Here is a 27,310-nt window from a genome sequence, read left to right as displayed (position 1 = left end):
AAAAAGGCTATATTCATACCTTCTAAACTTAGCTGTAGCTACAGATTGAAATTAGTGTGGGCAGCTGTACGACAGTCTAATTTAGGATAAAATAAGCTGCGTTTGGAATCAAGCAAAGTCAAACGAGGGGCAGATAAGACGGGAGGAGGGGAAAATGCAATGATACAAAAAGAGGGAAGGGTTTCCCACAGTGCCGCACTGTAATTTCGGCTTGAAGGATTTATTTTGGAGGGTGCGCTCGGCAGGATGCTGGGAAGCCTGGGAGGGGCGCTGGGTGGGTTATGCAGGTCGGTTACGGAGGTGTTGTGGGATGTGTGGTGGGGCTGTTAAACTTGTATGAATAGGTCTTGATGGTATGAAATAAGAGGGATAAAAATGGATGTTGGCTTCCCCCGAAGCATGCACACGCACAAACGTTAACGCACTATGACATATTTTAAATAGCCTTGAAACATCTAGGCTCAAAAATAGAGATTTGATTTAAACAAAAGGCAATACTGTTCTAGCTTGTTTTTACTACATCTTACTATTAGTCCTTTTTTTTCTATAAATTTGACATCTGATAAATGTGTTTTACAAAATTCCAGCTATTACTATCATCCTGACTCGGTGGTCTTTTAAACCTTACTGTAACAGGCTTTGTCCGCAAGTGTGTGTGTGTGTGAGAGTGTGTGTGTGTGTGTAGCAAGGAGGTAGACCGCAGACAGCCTCTAGGTGCCATTGCACTGGGTTCATGTGGATGCTTGCGTGCCTCTTTCATGTCTGGACCTGGGCAGAAAACAAACAGAGGAGAGAGAAAAAAAAAACAGTACAGGGTAAATTCAAGGTGTCGTCTGGTTAAAGCATGTTATTAAAATGTTATGCACGCAGATTCATCATGGTGCGTGCACAAACGGTGGAAAGAGGCGCATGCACGTGCACTCAAAAAAAAAAGACAAGATGCTAACAGGGAGCTGATTCCAATTAGCACACTGCGTTCGACGCGTGTGTGTTAAAGCTAGTGGTTAAAGCTGTTTTAAAATTCGGGTTTAAATTATTCAACAACAGCTGATGTGCAAACTATATTTGCTTCAACTCTGCTAAAGAGCTCGCATGACTTTATTTGTGCAAAAAGCCCACTCTGAATCCGACCAAATTCTCGCAACACCCTGGGTGGTCCTAGGGAGCCCAGAGGAGGAGATGCTGTCTGTGTACATTAACCTCTGATTTAGCAACAAAAGAGCCCCACTCTCAGAAACATGAAATGAGTATCTTTGGAGGCTGTTTAATACAAGACCTTGATAAAAAAAAAAAAAAAAAAAAAAAACACTACAAGTTGCACATTGAAGTGGCCGTTTTTATCTCCTATAACAGAGCTGCTGTGGAAACTGTGCGCTTTTTATGTGGTACTCTACGCAAACTGAAGAATTTCTGGATTATGTGGCCAGTGGCTGTAAAGCATTATATACTATAACGTCACGCCTGACGCAGAAACAGCAGGAAGAGGCCGAAAGAGAATGAGCGTTGAGACAGAATAAAGTATCAAAAAGAATTTGAGTCTAAAGTCTGCAGCTGTCCAGACTAGCAAGGAAGAATGAAACAACTACACTATATAGAATATATTTTCTGGGTTTATTGATCCATTTTAAAGCATATGTTTAAAAAAGTTATATTTCTTGTTATACTACCAAAAAATTACGTCTTTTTATTAGTAATTATCCAATGTTCTCTTTTCTTTTGGAAACTAAAAAAAAAAAATACCATTGATTTATATTTTCTGTTTTTTTCTAGTTGCATCATATCCTGACGCTTTTCTTTCATTCACTTCTGTTATGGATAACAAGCACGGTGCAGTGCATTCTGAAAACTGACTGTTTATTTGCGGTCAGTAAAGAACATCACAGTTCCCATGGAAGTCATATTCATCCGTGCTTCTTTGAAGCTGCTTTAGCTGAATTAATGATTTCTGCAGGTGCCCCACTGCTTGTAGTTTTAAGTAGTCAATCATTTTTAGCGTCCATCTTTTCTGGCTTTGAATCATTTTGGCAAAAAAAAAAAAAAAACAAAACAAAAAAAACATAGCAAGTGGTCAAAATCAAATATGGCAAGTTACTAAATATATATGTTTAAGTTATACTATCATTTTTAAGCACACTAAGTATACCACTTTTTCTTTTTTCTATAAACACCACTGTTTCAAAATGAACAGAATTATGGAACAATACTTACCCTCATATTAGTCTTATTAGTTTTTATTAAGAAAAGAAAAAGAAAAAAACACTTTGCAGACTAAAACCACAGCTGTAATGGGCTGGAAATTTCAAGGTAATTATAACTATAATACAACGAAAAATCTAACTTAGAAAGAAAGAAAAAAAAAGCATACAATAATTTCAAATTCATCAAATATCTGACTAAAAAGGATGGCTTGCTGAAACAGACGCACCATGGAAACATGGTTACTCTGCCGGATCTACATTCTCAGGAGGGAACAATGATTGACCTTGACCGTACAAAAAAAAATTGCTCATACTTTCCTTTGATGTTAAATACAGGGAAAGAAGGCAGCACAGGAAAACTGCTCGCTTCAGACAAAGGAGAAATTAGATCTTTTATGCTAAGAACGTCCGTCCTCAGTTCACAATACAAATAAAAAAAAAGCATCTCAGGTCCAGTACAGTGTGGTTACATGTATCAAAAAAAAAAAAGGATTTTAAAGTTTTAAAACGTTACAGTTTTGAAGCAGAGCTGCATTTCACCCTAACCTGTTGTTGCACACTGCCAATCCGCTGGCTGAACAAATAATACTGCACCTTTTCTGCTTACAAGAATGACAAATACTTCTGTTCAGAAATATTTTTGGTAACATTACAAAAAACATTGGCAATTCATGGTGTGGAAAGCAATGTGCCCTTTATTAAAGGGACCATTTTAGATGTTTACTTGGCAAGCTACAAGCAGAGAGTCTGCAAAGTAAGCAGCTGACTGCAACATTTAAAGGAGCAGATATTTTTTCTCTTATACTGTAATACAAACCTGGTATACTTGAAGTATTTTGTAGTTTGTTTATTACACACTTGGATAACTATTACTAAACTACGCAGGTTATTCATTATTTTTGATGAAGTTTATGGATCAAAATAAACAAATATTCTAAAAATAGTAGTATTATATGATTAAAATCTATTTTAGCAACATCAAAATATGTTGCTTTTAGTTATCAATCAAATCAGTTGTTATGTACACGTTTGTTATATTTTTTGTGTAAACCCCAAAATGCAATAGCTCGATGTTATAGTAACAAGAGAATGTCAAACTACTGGAATCTGCCAGTAACAGAATTTTTTCATTTACATTTCCTATTTCGTTAAGTGGGAAGTGGTGAATCCTACAGGCATGCCTCTTTTTTATGGCATGTTGCTGCATTTTCTAGCAACTTCCTGCATCATTTCTCACCAAGCTCTCTCTCTCTCTCTCTCTTTTCCCCTTCTGTCTCCTACTGTTCCATCTTTCAGTCTCGGTGCCTGCTGAGAACAGAAAAAGTGTACTGCCATCATTAAAGCCCCAGTATGCTAACCAATGTAAACCCCTTAGTACATTTAAACGAATGGGACCACCCAAGTGTTTGCAAAATAAAATGCAACCATAAAAATCCATGTTTACCCTACTGGCCAAGGAGGCCAATAGACTTTAATGGGGAAAAACAACTGCAAATTGAGATACTTGAGCATTTTATGGAACACAAGAAGTGTTTTTTTGTTAAAGAGGAAACCCCATGGATCAGGATTGCTGGTAAAGATCCTGTTTTGGGACTTACCAGCATTCCATTTTACTATAAAGTCCATGTGCCAAAATGTAATTATTAGAAGGTAATCAATGCATTGCAACTTTTCAAACTGCACTATTAAGAAGCTTTATTATGCGTCTAATGGTTTCCTTCTAAAGTTAATGTTTGCATTCAGGTATAATGTTGGATTTTTGCTTTCACAAGAAATAATAATATGGAGGCACGCAGCCACAAGATACTTAAACCTTCCATTGACCCGAGTGTCGTTTTTGTCCTGTTTCACTTAAAAGTGAATGTGGTCCATAGTGGTTTCAGTGAGTGGAGAAAAACACAGGATGATTTAAGAGTTCCTCTTCTAACAGGCCACCCAGGTTTGAAATGTACAATATGTGAGATGTTGACAGAAAAATGCTGACATTTTGTCACAGCCTCTCTTGGCTATGGGAATGCTTTGAGATCATAAATGCATGCCAAAGACCAGAGAAGCATTTCTGATTTTTATGGCAAGTTAACGCATAAGTGCAACCCTTCGGTTTTTGACCATCTGGCATCTATTCAGAAGCTAAACACGGGTTTGGATGGAGGCGAAAGTTAGCTACGTGACGAAACGCAGAATGGGTGCACATTCACAGTTGTTCTTAGTAAAGCAAAGCGTCCCCTGTTTAAGTCTATGAATGTCAGGCCCTGCTTTGATCAGCTCTGCCGCACTGCGTCCACCCAATCGGAGCGGGGCAGGGGAGCAGGAAACGTACGGCACGGCTGTTGGTCGGGGTTACGTTCACGTCACACTGCGTTGCTAATCTGCTTTGTCAGTGCGTATGTGCTCTTACCATGTTGTGCCTGTTTCCAATAAAACTAGCACAGACATGTAGAGCTAGACCACCCAGAGACGTTACCCAAACACCCTCCCCAAAGAAACGCTCTAGTCTTAATTATATCCATCTTCTGGGCGTGACTTCCAGCGCCAAGCAGACATCTGAGCCACCCCTCCACCGATAGGCCACAAACCTCATCACAAAGCTTTATGGAAAGAACTTTATGGAAAGAACTGTATGGTCATCACGCTGACTTTGGATGAAAAAACAAACAAGTGTAGCATTGGCTTATTATTATTATCTTTTTAAAACGAGACGTGTCCAGGACTTCAGGTGGCTGCAGCAAAATGAATCAAGAAAGTTAAAGTAAAGGGTCGACAGCTCACTACAATAGACACCTGTGAAATGCTTGCCACTTAATTAGCAGGAGGAAAGACATGACAGCTTGTGCATGTGGATCCAAACATGAGTCTCATTAGAAAAACAGCTGCTGAAAGGGGACGCTGTTTTGACTGACCCGTTCCTGCCTGCGATGATAATTTTCGTGTTGGGAATGCGAGGGGGGGCAACTGTTTTGGGTTGAGCCCGGCCAGACATGAAAAGGCCCACGAAGAAACAGCAGGAGAGAGAGTCTAACCAGGCAGGACCTCGGTGACTATCTGCCAGACAAATCCTCCTCGCTCTTTGATCCGCTGCCCACTTGTCCCTCTGTGGTTTTTGTCTTTGCACACACAGCTGCGATGTTTTGCTGAAATGCAGCAAGATTCCAAGGCTAAAAAAAAAAAAAAAAGGGACTGCTGTGAAAGTTCATTACGACCAAATGCCAATTTAACACCCAACAATGCTAAGAATAAAAAAAAATAAACCATTGAGATATACTACTACCTTTAAAAAGACATTTTTAAAACGCAATAAGGGGATCAAGGGGTTAATCTCTTCTTCTTGTAGTTTGGCTGAGATGCTATCTAAAGCCATTTGTTCCAAGTAGCGAGGCTAATGACCCTGATCTGACTCTTGGCGTTAGGCAGGGAGCAAAGGAAGGTAAGTAACCTCATATGTTCTCAGGGGGCCAAGTTAATGAGAGGGAATGGGAATACGAGCTACGGTCCATCATCTACTTAGGATCTAGACAGCGGCGCTGTCTTAGCAGCTCCTTCCCACCCACAACCACGATTCGACAAGACACACAAACACAACTCTTCTTCCCCATCTAATTTCACTCCTGTCTTGTTAAGTAAATGCAATATGTGTTGCATGCAATCATCAATAAGTCAATAGCCCATTAACTCTGAGACATTGGTATTATTACTGTAAACAAGGAGTTCCATCATCAGGATAGCAGACTGTTTCCATTTGCCTTTTCTTTCGTTTAACCACTTGGTTGGCATCATCTGGACTGCTGGGTCACTTTGCTTACTAGACCCACTTTACAGCACACAGGATAACAGATGGGCTGGGATGTTAACACAAACACAAACACACAATGTGTGTTTTATGAGTAAAAAGGTTTGGGAGAAATCTTGACACATACGTTTTGGTATTACCACTGTAATAAAGACTACCTGTTGATGACCATTAATAATAGGAAAAGCCTTTAATACAGGCGTGCTAAATAAAATCTTTTTACAAAGCACCACAAATGCAACTGACTGTTGTTGGGTACTAAACACATGTATGAACAGTGTCTGATAATATTTACTTTAAAAAAAATGTATATCTTTTTTTTGCTTTATCTGGAAATGTAAACAGTACAGCTGAAACAGTACAGCTGATACGTCAAATGTGAACCACTAGACTGACTCAGTCTTTAGAATAACTGAACATAAATAATTATGTTACAAGAACAAACAAGGGTTGGGTCTTGTATTTGACTATAATTGTGGTCAAGTTGTATTTTCTAAGAGCAGGTCTGACTCAGTTCTCCACAAACTAAGCACACTAAACTTATCTAAATAAATATTAAGGTCCATGTTTGGATACGAATTCCTCTACATTCTATGGGGGGGAGGGGCGGGGTGTGACGGCCAAAATCCAGAAACAAAAGATGGCACCTTTATAGTATCTTTTTCTTTAAAAAATAAAATCTCTTTTCAGATTAGGCTATAGAATTAACAAAATGTGCATGTCGGTTTTGATGCGTTGTTCACGACGTATGTTCAAGAACAGATGGCTGGGAGTGGCTCACTTGCTCAAAAATGGCATTGTCTTCTTTAAAAGTTTCATCCTACAGTTTTCTGTTGTGTCTAAATGCTGAGCCTTATTCTATTGTTGTTTTTTCTTTTTTCTTTTTTCAATGAATTTTTATAAGTGTAAATACCTGTGATAGACTGGTTTTAGTGCAGGGAATACCCCACCTCTCACCCATTAGCTGCTGGAGATAGGCACCCCGGATGGATGCACAAGTATAAAAAAAAATGGACGAATGTTTAAATACAGTGTATCTAATACAAGACACTAGTAACTCTTTAGAAATGTGTTTTCTTTTTGTTTTTTTACAAAACTGCTTATTAAAGTTAAACTCAACTCCAAAAGAAATAAGTCAGTGGCTCTTAAATTAGGTTTTAAAGGGAACTGTTTAAATCACTTCTTTGTCATTTAGATCTTCTTGAGACTTGTTTGCAGGTTTTTTATACCGACCACGAGGATGTTTTCTACCCTCATTGACAAAGGATGAATTCTAGTAATGTTTAAGTAATGATCTATAGTCTAGCCACAGATTAGTGTGTGAAAATGTGGTTGTATTACTCCAAAACGTGTAGCAGCAGGACTAAAATAATACTCCCTTCAGTTTAGTGTCATTAGGGGTCATCTTTCATATTTCAAAACAAAAGTCCAAATGGCAATCAGACCCACAATCAATGGAAATGGGATCTACATCTAAATAACATAGTATGTGTGATCATATATATATATATATATATATATATATATATATATATATATATATATATATATATATATATATATATATATATATATATATATATATATATATATATGTCAATAAATAAATAAAAATAAAACCATGAGGTAATTGAAATGATAATCCTGCACAGTACATTTGCACATAACAAGGAGTGTTTGTTTACAGCCACAAAATTGAAAGTAACTTGGGACATTTGGTTACCAAGTGGTGGCACAAACGGGCAAAGACACAAGCTGGTTGGTGTTATGTAGGTTATTTTTATAAAGTCACAAACACTTCCTTTTAATTTTTTTTTTAAGAACTCCATTTCTTATCAATAACTGCTTAATGACTCTTCAAAGTTGCTGCTGTACATGAAGGAGATGAAATGTATGCATAGACTACAGCCGGGCCTGGACGTTCCCACCATACGAGGCAGAGAGAATTCGGCTGTAATGGGAGAACAGCGGGGGGTCCACTCCTCGGCTTTTATTCGATTCGAGTAGAGCATGTCTGCCTCTTTTACTTCTGGCATGCACAAGGATATTTTATGTGTGTGTGTGTGTGTGTGTGTGTGTATGTAGAAAAGAGAACAGAGGACCAGAATAAGTACCTACTGCACTCTTGTGTATGTGTGTGTATAAACGTGTTTGTGTGTGCCAGTAATACCTCCTATGGCAGGCTAATGATAGGTCTTATCGACACCCAGCAGTGAATGCAGGCCTTTGTCTCCTCTTGGGACGCATTATGAAAAGCTTAGGGGGCTGCCTTTGACTCCTCTTTCATTTGTTCACCCACAGATAAAACTGGGTACAAAAAAAAAAACCAGCAACTCTTATATGGCTCCTATAGTGCGGCTAGGTCGGTTACAATAAGCCCCAGAGCCCTGTGTGCTCATCAACAAAATAAGAAAAAGTTAGAGCCACAGCTCAAAACCTCATAAGTCGCTGACAAAAGATGGAGATTAAGAAGCCAGAATTTACATTTAGCAAAACAAAATCACAATGTCACCAGGAGTGGGTAGAATGGAGAGGGGAAAACAACACGAAAGCGCTAGAAGCATGTTTTGAAAGTATTTTCGGTGACACTATAAAAAGAGTATTCTAGGACCATAACAGACACAAATATTCTTCTTGGTTGGAATTTTGTGATTTGTATCTCTATGCCAACAACGTTCCCAAAGCTTTTTCTGTCGTGTTAATCGTGTTAATCCTTAGATCCATGACATCTGCCAGCAGACATGAATGGAACATTTCCAGCCTGATGAGCTGATTCTGTCACTACCCATTTTACCAATTATGGTTTGTCCAAGTTTGTCGGCATACAAACCATTTCTTGTATATATATTTTTTTTGGGGAGGGGAGTGGGGGGGACAAATCTAAAGTGTTTGCATTTGTGTACGAAGAAATAGAAGAAACAACTTATTTTTTCATATTTGAAGGCTATGTTCATCCTTGTGGTGTTTGTGTGTTGGATGTTGAGGCTCGGTTCATGAAAATGTCTTCTTTTCCAATGGTGTCAAATGTTGCTTCCCACATTTTCAGTGTAAAGCCCACCCCCCCTCCCTCCTCCTTGGGGAAGCTGAGTCATTTTCCTGCTGACTCAGTAAAACATCTCGCTCTATCTACAGTCTAACTTTGCTTTTGTTGAAAACTGCATAGACAGGGCTTGGATGTTACCTCGCGGATAAGCCTTTGTCTCTTTTCATTCAGCTTTACCGCTAACATTACAACAATTCCTTTCCATCTCGTTTCTTAGCCTAAAATATTCCAATGCGAACTGCTCTCCCTCTGTGTCGAATTTTACCGACGTGGTTGTAAATAATGAACCACCCCATATAAGCCGTGCACCAAGGAGTTGGAAGCTTCATTTAGTAGCCACACAGCGTTGCGACTCCCCCATCCCTTTCCTCACAGCAATTAGAGAGAGGCCAGGAAGTGCATTGCTTTTATGATCTTATAAAGACATTGGAGACTCCACTGCACGCACCCTCAACACTTCTAGATTTACTGGTTCCACATTATCCATTCAGTCTTTCAATTATCTCGAAAGCTAACTTGGAAACTTAGTGGCCTACATTTCTCCCTCTGTTGTTGTTGTTGTTGTTGAATCCCTACACTGTAAATTCTTGTCTGCAAAATCAGTTATGCCCCCTTTCTGAGAACCTTTCAGTGATACCTCCGGTTTCAAACCGCAGTGGCATCAGACACCGTTATAGGTCTTTGTGCAAACACAAATGTCATCTAGTCTTCCACTTGTCTTTTAAGTTTTCATGCTTGCTCACCAGCTGTCTTGGCCATGACCATTGTGCACCATTTGCTTTTTTTTTTTTTTTTTTTTTTGCGCTAGCATGAAACCAACGATTACCTGCTGTGTCCCTCCAAAATCCTCCACTGAATCGATATGACATGACAAAGCGACTCATTTGCCTGTCATCTTCCCGTACGTGTACATCGGTAAAATGAAATCTTGTCACACACTGCGGCTTGAGCGTTTTCTAACCTTGTCTCTCTTTATTCGTATGGACACAAATAGAGATCCGAGCTACTTTTTCAGTCAAAGCTAGCTTGGAAAGACTCCTCTGCGGCTGAAACACATCACGACTTCAGAGGGAGGGGGGGAGGGTGGGAAGAAGGCAAAGAGAAAAAGGCAGTAGCATGTCTGAATACTTTCTTACATCCTCCACCTTTATCCTTCCATTCTTCCCAAAACAACTTACGCACCCTTTGACAGGTCCCTAAAACAATGGGATTGCTTATCACATTACAATTTAGGTCTCCACTAATCCCAGGTCGTTGATAGATGGCACATCCATCTAAAGAACGATGAAAGAAAGAATTTTTTTCCTCCAAGGAGTTCTCAACCACTTTTCTGTAACAATATTTTTTCTTGTCTTGCTCGTATGATTTAGACAGACACAACCAAAGCTCAACTTCCCATAACCCTTCCAAACCATTTCATCATCTCCCGTTTTTATTTGTTCTGTTTTTTTTCCCCTGCTTTTGAAAAAAAAAGAAAGACATGCCACTTTTTGAGTCCATTGTCATGAAAGGCATACATTAATACAAGTATATTAATAGAAATGAATGCTAGTTGGATATATACGAAACAAAACAAACAACAAAAAAAATTGAAGAGACCATAAAATCAGTTTAGACACACTGTAACACATAAGTGCAAGAGAGAGAAGAGAGAGCTTGGTTCGTCTACACTGGTTTAAAATGAAATGTGTTAACCTGAAATGAAACGGACCGAATGTGGAATTGAATTCGCTGAACGTGAATGTGAGCTGCAGTTCAGATCGAAGGTTGGTGATGTAATACCTGCAGCTGAAAAGCTGACGTGCGTGGTGGATGAGTACGACACGGAGAACGCGCATACAATGTCTAAGTTGTGTTGGAAAAAGGTCAGAAAAAATATGTTTTGTACTTGCTAAAGATAAATTAATTCTAAAATAACAAAGGTTTAACTAGTATGTATACTTTTAGAAAAAAAAAAAAAACTCAAGAGGGAAGTGGAGAAGAATAGATGGATTAAAAACTAAAACCCCTATGAAAAGCTTTGAAGAAAAATCCCATCATTGCTGTTGTAACCTCTGGGTGGAAGGCTGAGGTGGAAGAGGGTTTCATCTGAAGGGAGGATGACAAGTACTGAGAAAAACAACATTGTCTTTTGCCTCTTGCTGAATCCCCTCTTTAACCACCCCCCCCCTATCTGTGAACGCTGGTGGCCATTCTGAGCATGCCTGCATGGAGGAAAATGATTTACTGCTGCTTTCAGCTTCACACAGAAAGTGAGAAGATTACTCACCGAGACGGCGCTCACTTTGAGAACCGCTGAAACACAGTTAAGACAATAAGGTGTCTCCTCTCTCAGGTTCATTCCAATGTTTTGCCTTGTGGGTATGCCGTTCTCCAAGGTAATGATTTATTTCTCCTTCTCTACATCCCAGCATTGTTAGGCTTTTCATACTCTAATGGTGGTTGGAAGAAAACGTCTAACTACGGTGAAATGGATTCTGTGATCACACAGGTGGAGTTCACATGCAGCGGGTTACATCATTAAGGATAAAAATGACACCTGATTAAGATGTTTCCTTACAGAAAAACTTTTTTTTTTTTTTTTTGCTACCTTCTTAATTAAGTATCCATGACCATGGGCCACTTCAAATAGAAGGATTTTATAATTTCAATGGAATTTTCTGTCAGTGCGGATTTAAAATTAATCTCCTGGCATTGATTAACCCACTGGAAAAAAATTACATATATTCCTGTTCCCCTAAATTCCTTATCTACAGTTTTTGCGAACGGAAATAATCCCCTCATGACTAAAAACGGCTTAGATGTACTTCAACACCTTCACCTCATTTATAATGTGTGGATGTATGAATATGTAAATTAGTCTCCACCTCCACAGCTTTCTTAAAGGTTGCGTTCTGCTGCTCGACTTAAACTCAGCTCATAACTTTGGTTATATAAGGGAAGGAGGGGGGAGCATTCCCTATATCTGATTTTGCATTCAGCCAAATTCTCAGGGTAACTGTTGAGAGTAAAAAAGGCAATTTAAATCTAAGACTTACTTTATTTACCTAGTTTTTTTTTTTGCTTTCATTTGAAGTTTAACACAAAGGAGTCAGCACAAAGTGAGACAGATTTGTGAACACGTACTTTTGCCGTGGCTTCTAGCTCAGGGCTTTTTAGCTTCTACAATTGCTTTTACAAATGTCTAGATTTGCGGTCCGCATTGTACCACAAATTGTGTTTTTAGAATTTTCCACTTTGGGAAGCTTTTTTTGTTGTTTTTACATAGCTGGATATGATTTTTTTTTTGCACGATATGGATGTTCAATTCAATAGTGGCTTAAACAAAAAATCTCAGTTTATAAGCGGTTTTTGTATACAAGTGAGTAAATCTTCTGTAGACGTTGCAAGATTTATGATGTCCTGCTACCTTACTGCTTCAAATAGCTCTTTGTCCTGTGACACATTAAACAAAAATGCTTGTGTTTTTTATAAAATCATTTAAACTTATCTCTTTGTGCCACAACTTGCTATATCGATGATCAAAGGGTGGGTGAAAAAGGTAAAAAAATGTTGCAAATGGAAAAGCAATCAGTATTGATTTCTCCGTCCATGCTCTCTGGAAGTTCAGGGTGATGTAGAAAAAGGTTGTCATATTATTTTCTTTCAGTCGCCTGTACATCAGTTCAATTTCACAATAACAACATGACAATATTTCAAATACCAATCATCATGATATTACTGTCTCATATCCACATTAGATAGTACTGTTAAGATGAATTATGTGCTGGGCTATTATAGTTTAGATGACATATGCTTTTGCAGCTTTGGTAAGGCTAATGGGCTTCCACTGCCCTTAATGGCCACAGATGATGTAAAGTTCATTGGCTGAGATGCTAAAGCTCCCAGGGAAACGTTGGACATCTTGATCATTTAAGATGGAAAAAAAGTGACATAAGTTAATTGAAACAGATAGCATTTAGTCATTGGATCTTTAGACAGAATTACTGCAATTATATTTTTCCCTAAAATTGTGCAGCCTTATTTAATATGAAAAACCCCAGCATAGGCAAAAGTTGATTGACATTCAGCTGCAGCTGCTCAGAACCAAATAAGGTCTCCCCTAGACTAATCACAAAAATCACACCTACTTGCTCGCAAGCATTATAGTGTTATGGAATAGCTAATTATACGTTGCAAATTACCCTTTTTAATTTTCTTTATATTGCATGTGCCGGTTTGTAAAATGCTTTGGGAAACACACCAAAGGAAAAGTGTTTAAGGAAAGTTACAAAAAAGTTAAAAAAAAATAAACTAAATGTGGAAATGTGGATTAACATAGGTCGGAAAATTCAATTTGTTTCTTGAAAGAAAACCACAAGGGACACACAAACCAAGACAGGCTCAGTTCAGAGCTTAAACAGAAACATGCAAGCATGCAAACATCAAACCTACCCCTGGTGAACACCTGACTCAGGCAACCAGGTGGAAAAGGACAGTGGAGAGAGATTCTGTGGAACAAGGCACAAACTAAGTTCTCACCTTGTCATATTCGTCTCGCACCTCACTAATTTAGTTGTTGGTGATGATGATGATGATGATGATGATGATGGGGGGATGGGTTCTGCTTTCCTTCTCGACTCTTTGGTGAGAGCCAACTCTTCTCTTCAGCTTCTTCCTCTTGTGTCAGCTCCCTTCATGACCTGACTCAGAGGAGGACCTAAAAGGGGATGACAAATTATTAAGAAATGATCCAAAAGATTCTTTAAGTGAAATACTGGAAGAAATAAAATAATAAAAACAACAACATACATTTAAAGCTCCATTTGTCCAAATCCTTTCTCCTGCATGGCATACAAAATTACAAATCAACACTATCTTTGCTTACAAAACAAAAAAAAAAGGGGAGCTAAAATTAATGTCAGCAAACACTAATTGGCGGTCTATGGTAAAGAACAGTCATTTAATGAAAGGCAAACATTTACGCATCATATGACTACATAAGTGTCATTTATAGTTTGCATAACTGTTTTGACTTGTTCCTCTGTCCGTTTCGGCCTTCTTCTCTTTGCCTAAACGGTGCTGACATGCGCAGTGTGGGCAATTTTCTCATGGCTGTAACAGCTTCGAAATAATTGACACGGTTTGTTTTGCGAGCGTGCGAGCAGGAGGGGGGGGGGGGGGGGGGGTGCGTCTTACAGTGCACTGATGAAATTGCTAACAGCTGTGACAGCCGCCATTGAGCACACAAACCCTCCTTTTCGCCGTCTCATTTGTAGCATACAGCTGCACCGATAAAGCACGAGGGTTAAGCAAATAATGCACAATAGCCAGAAAACAATGTCCCTCCTCTATCACTCCCTCGCACACACTCGCTCCAAGTGTTAGCACTGCTAAAAAAAAAAAAAAAAAAAAAAAAAAAAAAAGCGTGCCAGCTGCAAGTGCGGAAAAATGACTGGCACCGCTTGTCCTCTTTATTACTGGGAGCAGTGCAGACACCCCTGCTATCCTTCCATTCATTCCAATCTCTTTTTCTTAATGATAAACCCTCTTCGGTCACACTCTCTCCTCGCCTGCGCCCCTCTAACCACTCCCCTCCAGTCTGGTGTCGACCCTTGGACAAGGAGGCAACAGTGCTCCTTTGTCTGTCCTCCTCCCCTCCTTTCTCTCCTTGCCCCCTCATCCTGCCCTGAGTGATGCTGGTTGGCGGGGACGGAGGCATGCCTCAACAGGAACGCCAGAGGAGAGAGGAAGGGAGGGGGATCCAGGAGGAAAAATATAGGTGGAGGAAGGTCGGTGGGGGTGGAGCGGGGGATAAGTAGGGGTCTAACAGTCAATTTTTGTCATTCTTTCTGTACTTTTCTGCTATTTATTCAGACCTAGATGAGTGCGAGTTCAGGCAGCGTTTGTGGTGAAAGGAAAAAAAAAAAAAAAAAGGTGGGTTTCAAGTGACCACACCCTCAGTGAACCCTTCGACTCCAGATTTAACCATCGCTGAAAGTAATTTCCAAAGGAGCACAGCTGGTTTGGGCAGTGAAGCTAATTTTAAACTCTAAAGCAAAGATGGAAAAGACAAGTGGGGGGGGGGGGGGGATATCAAGACTAATTTCTTCTCTTTGAAAAGCGGCTCTGCTCATTGGCTTTCACGGTTAAATAATAATGTGCGAGATATTCTGACGGGGAATTGGTAAAAATAGCCGCGAGTACATAACGTATAATTTCTCATTTATGCAAAAAAAAAAAAAAAAAAAAAATACCAGGCAGTAGCCCGCTGAGGTTAGCCAGGAGCTGCAAATCCAGCTCCCTAATACCATAAATACTGCTCCTGTGGTAGTTTCTGGGGAACGTCTCGTTTGATAGCGAGGCGGACGCAGGCGTAGGTCGAGCGGCACCTTTTTTTAGCTAAAAACACACAAACGCCACGGCAGCTTGGAGGAAAATCGGATCGTTAACCATAACTGATCTACAAAACGGCGTGTTTATTGTAAACACGTTCCCAGCTATGTGGGGTTGTATGTGGCGGGTCACGTTAATTCACTCTGACCTCCAGGATAGGCAGTATATGTAAGCGGTGACACACGGCGAGCCACGTCTCTCAGATTCCATGTACACGCATGTGTCATGGCTGTCTGTGTGTGGAGCTCAGGCTGTAAGACAGAAAGAACATGTCATGTGTGTGTGTGTGTGTGTGTGTGTGTCTGCAGCTCCGCGCCTTGATCTAAACTCCTGCCTGCATGCGACACCCGCTGCGCCTGCTTCATTAATCAATAGGACAGATGAAGACAGACTCCTGCTGTGCCATGACGGAAAAACGGTGGCGCGCATTCCCAACTGTGTGCGTTTCTGCATCCACGTAGACTCCAGTGCCCCCAGGTCGAACGTGGCAGACATGATGCAAAACCTTTGAGGCTTCCCTGCCCACACAGATCATCTGCGTTGTATTTTCCTTCTTGTAACTATTGTCTATTTGATGATTTGAATAGACTTGTGTTGTCCTGAAGCCTTTGAGCCTTCAAAAAAAAAGAGAAAAAGTGCTAGATTTTACCTTTCTGTTTAGATGCTTTTTTTACAGAATTTTGCCACCATCTGGTACTGAGATTTTCAATAAACGTGAAAATAAATAAAAAGCGCAAATACAAAAAAAAACTAAATTACAGCAACTACGCTCCACCAGTTGTTTCTCTTTTTCAAATGGGATACAAGCCTTGAGTATCAACATCTTTCATTCAGTTTTATCCTTGATTTCAAGTACACACACACACAGCTGTAATTACCTGTTCTTACAAACGCACATACAACACTTGGTGTGTTAGTCAAACTCTTTTTGTAAATCCTGAGCTAAAAAGAGAAAGTGTCTTAAAGGGCTTACTGAGAAAATCTTAGTATTTATAAGTTTATTATACCTCTTTGGGTACAGTCAGGCCGTGTGAAAATCACATCAAAACCTTAAATAAACTCTGCCTTTCATGTGAGGAAAAAAGGGAAAGACTTCTGGTAATTTGGTGTTTTGAAGTATTTTTGGGTGCTTTAAAAACTTTGGAACTGTTAGAACAACAGGATCCCAGTTATAGTTGTGCAAGGTGTGACAAAAAAAAAAAAAAAAACACAAGACAGGAATAAGTGGCAAAGAGTGAAATTTATTAGAACTTCTCTAAGTTAAACTTTTACAACCCCAACAAATATCAATATTGGAGAAGGTTTAACCACACTCCCAGTTTCATCTTTACATTCATTTAAGCAACAAACTGGGAACATTTCGATTTAAGACATTCCAAGATGAGAATGCTATAAATCATAGATATGTGTGTCTTGTGATTCCAAACAATTAGCTACTTTTAATTGCGCAGATGTAAAAAGAAAACAGCTTTTGGGATAAAGATAATTTAAGTACAATGTTTTGATTTATAAACTAGAGCAGATCAGAGGAATGGAATACAGTTATAGAGCCACTTTGACGTGACTTAGTGTTACGCTACCCCTTTAAGGCTCTTAAAACTTCCCCCCTGCTTACAAGAAAGACAGGGTTGGCTGTTTGGAAGCACTGAGTTGCAAAAGAACAGTAGTCATGCTTTGGAGACTGCATTAATGCCACCTATCGCTGTTGTTAAAGTAACATTGCTTTAGAACTGCAGTTGTCTGTTAAGTCGGCAGGCTACCAGAGCAGAGAGCCTGACTAATTACCCAGCAAACATAAGTTTGCTTCTGTTACGGTAAAAAAGCATTCCATCAGCCAAAATAAGCAGTTTAATACCGCTAAATTTAGCAGGTGTTTAATGTTTTGAAAACCAAAAATGCTATTAGTCATTATGAACTTGATCAAGATTTGTTAAAAATGGCAAAAGTAATAGTTATTCTTTTTTAAAATAGAAAAGCAACAACTAGATAATGTACCTTTTTATTAAAATATTATGATGACCTATATTTACTCAAAAATAGTAATACATTTTATTTTTAATGCACTTTACATCTGTTTGCCAATCTCAAAGTGCTACAATTAAAAGTTTATAAAGAAAAAAAATGGAATAAAAGTGTAAAATCAGAAATGATTAAAATTAAGTAAAAATATATTTTTTACAGCAGGGTTTTTTAGTCCTTTCTTGAAGGACTTGCCAGTCTGTGACGCCCTGAGGTTCTCTGGGAGAGCCTTTGGAGGTACAGCTGTACAGAAGGCCTGGCCTCCAATGAAAGTTAGTTTGGTTCTTGGGATTTGGAGTTCCGAAGTTGTTGAATGGAGGGAAACGTACTGTGGTGTGTGAAGCAAGCAGTTCTTTAAGCTAACTGGGAGCATTTCCATGGATGCACTGATAGGTGAGGAGGCCTTTACGCAAAGTTATCATGCTGTGAGAATCTCAGTATCAAACCATGCCTGTAATGAATGTGTGATTCTAGTTTTCATAAATTTTATCAAAAAAATAAACCACAGTTAGTAGTACAGAAAGAAAATAGTCTGCCTTACATTGCATTTTATTGTGGAAATGTAAGCAAGCCATTAATTAATCATACTTAAATCTCAATGTCCCTATAGTTTTGAACTTTTGATTTCTTTTAAAAACATGCAACACCAACATATGCATGGTTTACTAAATAATACAGTTACTATACGAAGTTCAGCATAATCATACAGAACGTTTGCCATTCTACATTCAAGTTTATTCTGGTAACTGGGAAAGAGGAATGTGTGTAATTTCCTTGGGCCCTAAATGACTTGATGGCAAAGCCACCGAGGTCATTTTCTCCCACAGAAGCTAAATCTTGCAGAACGGTTATCAGTCATTGAGAGGTTTTTCTGCCTCCTGAGTGTGCTGCTAGACCGTTTTGTGTGCATTCAATATAACTTGTGATACTTGGCCAGAACTCAGTGGCCTCTTTGTTAGCCATTGTGCGGTGATGAATGAATCCTTCTTCCAAATTTCATACAGAGTTGCTCTGTGTAGAACCATATAGAGACTCCTCTGAGACCAGTAATTTGATGTGCAGATAATATATGTAGCCACCTAGAAAAAGAATATTAACCAGTATAAAGTGGCTAATAGCAATTTATTTTAATTAGATTTTTGTTTCTCTATGATACGGAATAAACCCCAACTGACTATTAAAGTTTCATCTAGTCTTGCATTTCCTAGTGCATTATTTTATTCATTCAACGAAGAATAAATTAGTGTAAGTTAGAAGACAATTTATTTATTTTTCAATAATTTCTGTCAGGTTGAAAACAAAGTTAGGCTGAGACGTGCATTTAGCTGATTTATTAAAGAAACTATTAAGAGGCTTGATGGATCTCCTACTGGCAAAAATACATTAGCTATGAACATGTGACAGCAAATCATTTTGGATTATTGATGAGCACCTCTTCTGCCTCTTTGATCGATTTTCCTTTTCATAAGAACTGAGCATTAGCGCAACACTGCGTCGAGTTTGTTGATTTTCAGTGACTCATATCAAAAGCCCTTTGTTTACTCATCGGAAAAAAAAAAATCATACAGTGTCAATATTCTAAGAATACGTTTCTTGTGTATTTCAAATGTAATTTACTGAAGAGCAAAAAAAAAAAAGGAATGTTATAGGAAATGTGATGCCTCCCTGGCCATTAAAAACAATGAGTAGAACGGAATAATGTGCAAAAATACATAGAGTTAAAAATTGAAACAAGGAAAAAGGCTTTTAGAAGACATTCCAGTGAATTTACAAAGCAATCCTGCTGTCGCTTCTTAACCCAAGGTGCTCTGATTGGATAGGCGCATTGTGTGTTTTGACATTGTTGACCTGACATTCAGACAAAGGGGGCCAACGTAGGCCTCAAGAGGGCAGATGACAAACACTCCTAAACCATAGCCAGACATAATCCACCCCCCCCACCTCCCACTAAAGCCCCACAACAAACGCAGGGAGGAGGTAGACTTATTCAGAGCATATTAGGGAGGTGAAGGGGGCCAGGCACAGAGGGACCCTCTTCTCTCAGCTGTCCTAATCGTCTGAGACAGCCCCTCCAGAGGCAGATCTTCCCGCCAACAAGTCCCCGCCCCCTCCCCTCCAAACCCATGTCCCAGACACATCCAGGAGTGTTTACAAGGGCAGGCGGCCATGAAGTGGAGGAGCTGACCAGAAATGAACAGCCCCCCTGGGAGACGTACTTTAATTGTCCATATTCTTGGGTCCATATTAAACGAGGCTCAAGCTCGTTCAAGTGTCCGTACGCTCGCACGCCCCGCCCAGTATCGCCAACCCCGCTTTTCAACCGACCGGCACGTTCCACGGAGAGCGCCGCTGATGCAGAATGATGAGCGAGACCCCATTGTCTCATTATATTGTCTTCAATTAGGGGAAGAGATGATGAGAGACAATGAGAGGAGCATTTGTAATCATGAGCCTTCCAAACTCACGCTGGGAAACAGAAACTTCATTATGCCCAATGGTCCCTCATTGACGATAAAACCCGAGAAAACGTGCTGTTCATCCTCGGGACGTTTTCAAGCATAAATGGCTCGGAAAGAAGTGAGTCACCATGAAAGACTGTAGGGGGTTTTGGAACTTAAGATAACAGATGTGCGCAGAGGCAAATCCCCTTTTATCCCAACTGCAAGAGAACAGATTTTAACTTATAAAATCACGCTTAATATATCTTCACCCTCACTCTTAAAAATCATCAATGTGACAATTTAAGCTTGCGTGATAGAAGTAGGAGAATTTCGAGGAGCAGAGAGTGGATAGAAACGAGGGGAAAAACAAGGTTGATAATCCCGTAAGAAGTACAAGACACATAAAGCTTCTGATTTGCGTGTTTGCAGATGAATTCAAAAGGCATAAAATGTTCCTCTAATGTCTTTTCATCTCCACCCAGCAAGTGCTATACAAGCTAAGCCTGTGAACAGAAGCTGTGGCAGCGCTGGTGTCACAACCATCAGTAAAAATTAGTCGTCTTTGAGAAAAGAAAAAAAAAGAAAAGAAACAGGGGAACACGTTAGCTGCAGTCACCTGGAGATCGTTCAGCTGAGAAATGACTCTAACCCGACATATCGCCAGCTTTGTAGCTCACCATGTCATTTAAAAATCACGTTCCACTGTGGCTGCCGGGCTTTGATAGAACCATCCAACCGGACAAATACTGCTCTCAGAAAATTGTGCAAATTATTTCTTTCAACTGGGATTGGGGCTGTATTGTTCCCCCACCCCATCGCCCCCCACTGCTTCACTTCGCCTTTTCCCTCTCTGGTGGCACAAAGAACTAATCTGAGACAAACACTCGCGCTGGCTCCGACACATTGTCGTCGCAAAAACCTTGGCCGATTTTATTTTCCGTACAGCGCGTAAAGTGACGGCTGACGCGTAAGCCGCCGTTCCTCGGAGGGGCAACCCAACCCGGCGCTTAGAGAAAAACGGCTCCATGTTACACAATGCTGGGATTATATACACCCTGTTTTATTTTACTCGTCCAATCATTCGGCTGCTCTTTCACGTGTACTGTATTAAAAAAAAAGACACCGCATAGATCCCCGAATTTCATTTTAGTTTGATTTTGCCCATTTGCTGATGAGATCAGTCTGCAGTGGGTGCCAGTGAAAGGGATATCCGTAAATTCAAGCCGCCCTGGAGCTAAACATCCTTTACTCCAAAGCCCCTTATCTGATTCCACCAAATGGGGCAAGACCCTGGCCGTGCCAACCGCAGCCTTTCCTTTTTTTTTAAAGTATATCCCTCCGCTTTCACACTGCTTTATTGATCGCCCACATCCCTCATTTTGTTCTTCTGCTTCCAAAACGCTCCACTGGTAACATGATCACCCAGACGAGGATGGCAGAGAGATTGACGGATCCTAATCCTCTTTTTTTTTTCTTTTCTTTTTTTCCTCCTCCCCTGTCTCAAGCATTGTGATATTTTGTGGCTCATCTCTGTCAAGATCAGCATTATCTGAGGCTCCTGAGGTCAGGGTACAATCCATGCTAGAGAGTTCATTTCTACTTTGAGCAAGTCTTCCTTTTTATCCACTTGGGGAAAAAAAATGGTTAAATGGAGACAAGAAACAAAACGCAGTCTGGTAAGGGCCTCCTCTCAGTTTGGAAGAATTGATTTTCAGCTCCCTCTCGGATGTTTCTGACCAGAAGCCAAACGCTAAACGTGCTCATTGACCTCTGAGGACTTGACACATTCCACCATGTTGAACAGCGCAGTGCAGCGTGGGGAAGCATCTGCCTTGTCACTCCACCCAGATGGCAGCAGAAAAGGATGTAAATTGGTTCATTAACCTTACAGTGCTTTAACCAGTGGGCCATGCAAAGGGCTTATTCAATCTGGGCTTTCTTGAATCTTATTAACGCCCATTAATAACATCGGGAAACTTTTGCTAATGGCCCGAGGTAGTTTTCTGTGGCGATATCAAACACTGTTGTAATTATACATGACATCCCTCTGATTAACACTTCTGTGATTATTACACCATGTAAAAATCCCATTTACTCCCCTTTTAAAGACAGTTATCCATCATCGTGGTTGGAGGAAACATATTATGGCAGCACTCACCGCATCCCGACAAGCAGGTTTGGATCTTCAACCCCAGACAATAGGGTAGTATGAAGCTAAAGGGAGGGGGGGCGGGGGGGGGGGGGGGGGGAGATATGAATGGGAGCTGCTTTTTTTTATGCGGTACTTTTCCCCTGTTTGCAGTGTTTGTGAGGAATTGGCTCGCAGCGAGTTTCTGTGTGTGAGCTGCCAGCAGTGAGGGCTTGCACCTGGAGCAGGGAGGAGCAGGCGAAGGGGCCAAGAGTCACCTCGTGGGCTAAACAGGGTCGGTAAGCGTTTTCCCCTCTTCCTAAAAGGAGGCCAGACGGATGGCTAAATCGCACAAGCGAGTCTTTCACGCCCCCTTCCTTCCTTTTCTCCCCCCCCCCTTCTCTCCTTCCTCTGCTGGTCACCTCCTTTTCTTTTCTCCTTTTGGAAAAAAAAAAAGGCACAGTAATCCATAACCCACTCAACTATCAGCAGCTCAATTATCCCTCCTGTTCCTCTATTTTCTCCCCTCGGATGGAGATTCAAAAACAATTAACCTCTTCACGGCTGGGGACTTTTCCCAGGAAAGGGCATGATTGTAATTGAATGACTCCACCATTTACATTCCTGACCATGACTTCTCTTCTTCACGCATAAATCTGGTTACCAAAATCCTAATCTGCGGCTTTGTGATTGGTCAACGTTATTACCATAGATGTTGCATTATCAAGCTGTGAAGACTACTTTTTTTTACCCCCCCCCCCCCCCCCCGGGTGGTGGTTACAAGAAAACAGACCTTTTGTGTGATCAAATCATTTTAATAAGTTCAAATGAAAGTGATGTCGGAAAAATGGCACAACTAGATGATTTCGCTGCAAAGGGTCTCTAAGCTACACCACACATCCTCCCCATCTTCAACCTTCAATAAACCTCCTTCCATACAGAGGGGCCTCCTATTCATCTCCAGGTAGAGAGCCTCAAAGTCTAGGAGGGAGGAACAGCTTGTTGCACCCATTGAGCTTTTTTATTACTTCCCCCTTGAGAGGGTGGTGGCAGAAGAAGAGACAGGCCCCGTGCCCCCTTGATGCGATGATGCGAAGAGTTGCAGAAAACAAACACAAAACAAGAGCGAGGTTTGCGACTGGAGCTCAGTGACAGATTTTTACAGACACTTGTTCTTCAAAACATCGCATTTGAGCAGATTACGTTGTTGTTGAGGCCCCCCCCCCCCCACACACACACACACACATACACATACACACAGAACACCCACCCCACTCCAGCTGTTCCGAGATAATCCTCAAACAAACAAGTTTATCAAAAATGGACCATTCGAGAAAAACAACTGGTGGCTTGCTAAAAATATCTCCTTGTTCACCGGGTGTCTAACAAAGAGCCCGACCAGCCGTTTTCTGCCAGGCAAACTAGCTTAATCTCCAGCTAACCCGTCAGAAATGGAATGATGTCATGCAAAACTAACAAAGAGGTGAAAACAAAGGAGGCGTCTAACGGGAAAAAGCTTTGGAGATAAATCTGCCAAAGCACATTCGCCAACTTTGATCTTAAGATGAATATATTTACTTTGCCTTTTTAGAAATTTTTATTTTTAAAAGCCACAAAAACCTTAATGGTCAACTTAAAAATGTCCCATATATGGACATCTTCTTTATGACTATTTTAGCTTGAGCAGTCCTTGTCTTTATTGAACTTTGAACTATGAATGTTTTTATGTTTAAAATTGTTAGCCTAAAAAAAAAAAAAAAAGGACGCTCAAATTCAAGCTTGGTTAGACCATTAAGTCACAGCCAATTACCTTAATCACATCCAGACATCAACTGGGGTCTTCACATGGATGTCTGTGGTTCTCCTAGCATATTGACATGGAGCATCATCTTTTCCATGTCTGTGTAATAAAATGTTGCTTTGTGAGAGCTTCAGTGACACGATTCAGTCTTTGCTCAAGAGAAGGCGTATTTAACTGTAACATGTTTTTTGAATATGGTTCGTTTTACACACCATATTCAAAAATCAGCATTTAAGCCCCCTACGAGCCATTTTCTGTGAGGTAAACTAGTTTAAAACGGAGCTATGCCGTCATAAACAAAAATATACAATCTCAACCAACAAGCACCAAGAAATCAAAGATCTTCAAGTGTGAATTTTAACCAAATGTGAATATTTAGTTCGAAAAGATATGTCTTCTCTGTAGCTGTGGAATTCAATTTTATCGATGGTGGGCCATTGTATGCATCTCACAGCGACACAAATCAGTCTTTGTTCAAGAGATGGAGCGCTTAGTTGAGACAAAATAAAGACTTATCTGCAGGTTAATAATAATAGTAATACACTGGTGACAAATGGACCACATTTGTTCTGGGTTTCAGAATCCAGCGGATCATATTCTGCAAACCAAGCTGTCTTAATATCTATAATAGCTAAACGGTAAGAATCGTGACGTAATCCGCATCGAGAAAACAAAGAGATGTTCAAGTGGGAGAAGCTGTTGAAGATAAATCTGTGAAAGGACCGTGTATCTGCCTGGTTGGAACCTTCACATTCCAATAATTTATCATTTTATAGTATGTATTTAGGACTCATGTGCTAAAAGACTTTAATCGTTAAACTTAAAGACAACTCCCTCCAACATGGCCAGCGGACGTCTGAAGGCATCTTTTAATAGCCAGTTCTCAGTTCTTATTAGCCTCAAAAAAACATGTTGGAAATGTGACTTTTTTTTTAGCTCATAGGTCACATCCAAATTTTACCAACCCAAAGACACTGAAAGTCAGACCTGGTTATCCCGTTAGAACAATTTCAATCATCTTTCATTCACATTTGAAGAAAAATGCATCTTATATTTATATATCTGAGATATATTCCACATCTCCCTTCTCAACCACATTTACATGTGTTTCTGAGATGGCAAAGCAATGTTGTCTTTTCCATGACTACTCAACAGAATTGCGCTCGGGGCGGGCCATCGGAAGGGCTTCTCTACGCCATCAATCAGTCTTTGTTCAAGAGATGGAGTACTCAGCTAAGACTTGACTAAGGACGTTCTGGTGGGTTATGGACCGTATTCTGTATCAACAGTTAAAGCCGCCCAAAGAGGAAGAACTTAAACGATAAAAAAATAAAAAAAAACATCATGGATCAAAGAGTGCAGCGGTTAGCATGAAAACATTTTTTGTAACAATAGTGATATTGAGCAAACGATGTATAGGGAACTACAGAGCATACCACCAAAAACTACATTCTTGTAGATGCTTGCCTGATGAACACAAACAGAATCTTCCTCAGTCACACACACACACACACACACACACAAACACACAAACACACACAATAGAAGACAGCAGAAGTCTTTGATGTTTCCTCATGTGTGTGTGTGTTTGTGCATGTGTCTGTTGCAGCTCTGTGAGTCACCCACATTCATCCAACATCCATACTAGGCTGCACGGCGGCAGCAGCAAAGCAGCAACCCTTGTGCATGCAAAGACACAAACTCACAAACAACATTGCGTGTGTTGATTTGGGCTCGAGGAGCGAGGGACGGGCTGGGCAAGCCGGGCCAGCAGGAGAACAGGAGCGGGGGAAAGAAAAAAAAAAAAGTGGGAGGAGAAGATGAAAACCTAAAAAACAACTGGCTGCACTTCAGACAGACTGAAACTTCTCTTGATCATTATGTCTAGCCTTCAGGTGTCTCGGGTCGGCATACTGTAGGCGATGGTTAGGTTGGAGGGTGGGTGGGAGGATGGGGTGGGTGAAAGTAGATAACACAGCACCCAGACAAAGAGGGGGAATAAGAGGCACTGCCTACATACCACCAGCATCAAGGAACAGAGGGTGGGAGTCAAGGGAGGGAGCGACAAAAAGAAAAAAAAAAAAAAAGAGCAGGGTTATAAAAATTTGATTAGACGATGCTCCGCTGAAGTGAATTTCTGTGTCGGGTTTGCTTTTCTCTTTCTTTTTTCTTTTTCTCCTTCTCTCTTCTCGCCCCATTCCCCTCCCTCCCTTGCTTCTCCAGACTGCTGCCTGAGAGAATGGGGCAGACAGATTTTATAGGTCCTAATTAAAGCCATCTGAAGCCTTTCAAAACATCAAATGGCCCCGGTCCCCTGCTCTTTCCTTCTGATGGTGTGGTAGGTGCAAAAAAAAAAAGAAAAAAAAAAGAAAAAAAAAATCAGAGGGCTCCTATTTTTTTTTTTTTTTTTTTACTTGGACTCCAGTGTACATAAATTTTGCGCTCCCTCCCCGTGTGACCCCCATCACCCTCTAATTTCCAATCAATAAAAAGGTTCACTGAGTGACATGACCCCATAAGGTGCATAAGGTGAAATCTAATTCACTGAAATTTGACATTTAAGGAACTTTATTTAAGAAATTAGAGGAAAAACGTTTTTTTTTTAATCTTGATATAAGAATTTTAATCCACCTTCATCTCTGTCAGGCAGTTCTCAAGTGAAGGGCAGACCTGTTTCAGTGCGCCTCAAGTACTCCATTTCTCCTGTTGGCCCCCCTTAATTGTCCTCATTGAGCCGTGTGGACCGGCTGCACAGCCTGCCCGCCCGCCCGCCTGCCTGACTGGGGTCAACGGGTTTACTGTGTGCTTTTTATCTATATTTCATTCTATGGCGCTGCGCGGAGACAGCGCACACATTCACAATGAGGACATTCACAGAGACGCACACAAAGAATGCCGGCAGCAAAGACAGGAACAAATAAACTCATATTTCTCAAACATTAACCGAAGTCAAATTTGTCATGATATATTTGCACATAGTGTGTTGTTTTTTTTAAATGTTTGAACATCTATCTTTTTGAGGACAAAAAAAAAACGGAAAGAAAAAAAAACGAACAGAACGCATGCCGTGCAAAAGTGAAACAACACATACATTTGAAAATAAAGTTGATTACAAATCATTACTTTTGCGAACAAAAGCAACCCGAAAAAAAGGGGAAAATATCATATCTCGTCACTTACAATTCATTTCAATAACTTCTGGGTGTTATTGTCTCGCCGCCTGGCTTTCCCCCGTATGGACACACACGCACACAAAAAAAAAAAAAGTCTCTTCCAGCGGTTCGTCCTCCGCCGACATGAGCGCTTTATCAGCCTCGTTGGAAGCAGATAAAGTTCTGTCTAAGATTAACGCCTGGTCAATCGGTTGCAGGGAGAGGAGCGCGAAGAGCGGACGTCCGATTTCCTCCGACGTCAGGTCTTCAGTGATGCCTGCACTCGCCGGGATTGAGCGCCTGAAAGGACGGGGGAGCGCACGGAACAGGCGTCATGTGAGCAGGGGAGCGCTGCGCCCATTGGCC

The 27,310-nt window shown here is 40.5% G+C and overlaps 1 long non-coding RNA gene across 1 annotated transcript; it reads right to left on the bottom strand.

The window, feature by feature from the left end:
- On the bottom strand, positions 1 to 27,249 carry LOC110369140. Its single transcript, XR_002428743.2, has 3 exons — positions 26,973 to 27,249; positions 13,550 to 13,727; positions 1 to 768 (listed from the first exon to the last, which is right to left on the bottom strand). It is a non-coding gene; the product is annotated as an uncharacterized LOC110369140 (long non-coding RNA).
- Positions 27,250 to 27,310: the final 61 nt, after the last annotated feature.

This window comes from Fundulus heteroclitus, chromosome 9 (genome assembly GCF_011125445.2).
Source record: "Fundulus heteroclitus isolate FHET01 chromosome 9, MU-UCD_Fhet_4.1, whole genome shotgun sequence".
Taxonomy (NCBI): domain Eukaryota; kingdom Metazoa; phylum Chordata; class Actinopteri; order Cyprinodontiformes; family Fundulidae; genus Fundulus; species Fundulus heteroclitus.
This window is presented reverse-complemented; position numbering and strand designations above follow the sequence as displayed.